The sequence below is a fragment of the Mesitornis unicolor genome, unplaced genomic scaffold (assembly GCF_000695765.1).
Source record: "Mesitornis unicolor isolate BGI_N332 unplaced genomic scaffold, ASM69576v1 scaffold8579, whole genome shotgun sequence".
Taxonomy (NCBI): Eukaryota; Metazoa; Chordata; class Aves; order Mesitornithiformes; family Mesitornithidae; genus Mesitornis; species Mesitornis unicolor.
In genome coordinates this window covers 41,881-45,186 of record NW_010205247.1, presented here as the reverse complement: position 1 = coordinate 45,186, position 3,306 = coordinate 41,881, and positions in this window count along the sequence as shown.

Genomic DNA, 3,306 nt, shown 5'->3' with positions numbered 1-3,306 from the left:
TGGGAGCTGCAGGGGGTGGCGAGGGGGGCTGCTGTGCCCGGCCGAGCCCTCCTTTCACCACCGTTCTGACCCAGTGCGAGCAGCGTAGGACCTGTTAATATTACGGGAAATGCAGTTACACAGAAGTACATAAAATATTAAGTCTAGACTATGTTATAAGTTACAGCACAGGACAGCAGTGATTATTTGATAAACTAAAGTGAAGCAATGCCGGCCTATTTGGGAGCAAAACTTACATCTTCACAGTTGTCCCCAGGGCCCACTGAGCTGCCTCTGCAGCAGGAGCCACTGTGCCAAATTGACACCGAAAATACAACTTACAGAAACTCTGTGACAGACTCCTGGAGTTTTCGAATGCAGAAATTCTTTATTATGGCACTGGAGACATGCTAGTTTCACTTAGCACGCCTATGTACAATTGAATACATACAGTTTATATAGAACAAAGACTTGCATATTCATCATATTTCCTGGAAAAGGCAGTCTTATGAGAAGTTCCTAGAATTTATTTGCATATTCTCCCCCCAGTCACACATGCTCACTAATTTGAGTTGGTGGTCTTCAGGGGTCCATGATGATTGTTGGTGGTCACATACTCGTGTCCTCCAGTTGAATCCAAATTGCCTTGCCCCATATATGTCAGGGCAAATCATGCCTGACAAATTTGGTGACCTTTTATGATGGAGTTACAGAATCAGTGGATAAGGGAAAAGCAACTGACATCATCTACCTGGACTTGTGTAAAGCATTCGACACTGTCCCGCATGACAGACTAGTGACTAAATTGGAGAAATGTGGATTTGATGGATGGACCATTCACTGGATAAGGAATTGGTTCTATGGTCGCACTCAGAGAGCTGTAGTCAATGGCTCAATGTACAAATGCAGACTGGTAATGAGTGGTGTTCCCCAGGGATTGGTACTGGGACCAGTACTGTTTAACATCTTTGTCAGTGACATGGACAGTGGGATCGAGTGCACCCTCAGCAAGTTTGGGATGACACCAAGCTGGGTGGTGCAGTTGACACCCTGGAAGGAAGGGATCCATCCAGAGGAATCTGGACAGGCTGGAGAGGGGGGCCCCTGGGATCCATCCAGAGGAATCTGGACAGGCTGGAGAGGTGGGCCCATGCCAACCTCATGGAGTTCAACAAGGCCAAGTGCAAGGTCCTGCACCTGGGTAGGGGCAATCCCAAGCACAAATCCAGGCTGGGTGGAGAATGGCTCGAGAACAGTCCTGAGGAGAAGGACTTGAGGGTGTCAGTTGATGATAAACTCCACATGAGCTGGCAATGGGCACTTGCAGGCCAGAAGGCAACCACATCCTGGGCTGCATCACAAGAAGTGTGGCCAGCAGGGCCAGGGAGGTGATTCTGCCCCTCTACTCTGCTCTCTGAGACCCCATCTAGATACTGCATCCAGTTCTGGGGTGCCAAACATAAGGACATGGAGCTGCTGAAGTGGGTTCAGAGGAGGCCACAAAGATATCAGGGGCTGAAGCACCTACCCTAAGGGAACAGCCTGAGAGAGCTGGGGCTGTTCAGCCTGGAGAAGAGAAGGCTCTGGGGTGACCTTATTGCAGCCTTCCAGTTCCTGAAGGGGTCCTACAGGAAAGCTGGGGAGGGACTTTTTACAAGGGCAGGTAGTGATCGAAAAAGGCAGAATGGCTTTAAACTGGAAGAGGGGAGATTTAGACTGGATATTACAAAGAAATACTTGACTGTGAGGGTGGTGAGCACTGGCACAGGTTGAGAAGCTGTGAATGCCCCCTCCCTGGCAGTGTTCAAGGCCAGGTTGGACGGGGCTTGGAGCAGCCTGGGCTGGTGGAGGTGTCCCTGCACATGGCAGGGTTTGAACTGGATGAGCTTTAAGGTCTCTTCCAATCCAATATATTCTGTGATTCTATGATATGTGGTAAGGAGACGTGCATTGATTTTGAGAGATAGTAGGAAATTAGGTGTCAGGAGAGACTTTCATTATCGAGATGTATCAGGAAATTCCATCGTTATCAGGAGACTTTTGGTCAAGGTCCACTTAATTGAAGTCTTGAGTTTATATTTTCCTGCTACAACTTGCAGATAAAAGTCGTTAGTCAAACCTTTCAAAAACATAAGTCGTAAATCCTGTATCAAAACAGCCACCTCATTTTCAGTGTTTGCTTCTATTTTCTGAGGGGAAAAATGTCTTGGAATTGGGTTTTCAATGTAAGTATTTGCAGTTGTGAAAGAGAAGCCCGTTCCCTGAGCAGATCCCACTGTTTTATCCAACACAGGCACTTTCAGTAGCCACTTGTGCCACAGCCCTCCTGATCAGGCATTCGGAGACAGGAAACCCATGGCTGCAAGGACAGCCCCAGTCATTTGCTCAGTGATTTTGCTACTCACAGATTGTGTTTGCTTTCTTCACAGTTTATGAACCTCCAGTCAGCCCATTAAAAACTTTTTGCCCAAGAATCAACATGGTGCAATGAACTTGCTACTGCTGGCAGGTACTAAATCCTGCTTCCACCAAGCAGCAAAAAAGAAACCTCCTGCTCAATGTGAAGGGACCAAAGTTTGGGTCTGAGTGCAGCACTGATGGTTTTGTTGCCTGATAAAATTAACAAGACAACTCAACTCACATAAGACATCTAACTGAAAATATACACATTCCCAGCAGCCCTTCTCCCACTCAGGGGAGCAATCACTTGGGGAAATGCAGTATGTGAATAGAGGAAAAACTCAGATGCAAAAAACCCAAGCCTCATTTTAGTCAATTAAAAACAAAACAATCATCTTCACAATGGCAGCAACACATTGAGAACAATTTCTATCTCCAAATCCCACCCACACACCAGTCGCTCGACAGACCACTCAAGCTCCTAAAGGCAAAAGCCTCTCCTACTGCTTGCAGCAGGATCGTTCCTGGTCCATGTCAGCTCCCTATTTCCTACACCTTTTGTCTTTAACTTCCCTCTAGCTTGTGGCCAGTCACAGTTCATGAAGATACATGCCTGAAGAGGTGAAATAAACAGTGGGTATTTGCCAAAGCAGTCTCACCACTTGGAGCAGTGCATGTTTAAGGACATCCAGGACCAGACTGGTAGGGTGGATGGGAAAGAGAAGGAACAGGGGAGCAAAACATTTCCTGTAAGCGTTTTTGAAGTGTTTATCACAGGAACATGGAGATACTTGTAGCCCTTTCATTTCTCTCTGAAAGGAAGTGGAGAAAGATGATGTCTTTCCTTAAAAACCCAAATGAACACAGCAGGAAGTTTGAACAAACCTTGAAACTAAAAAGCTGCTTCTTGAGCCACCACTGACTTCA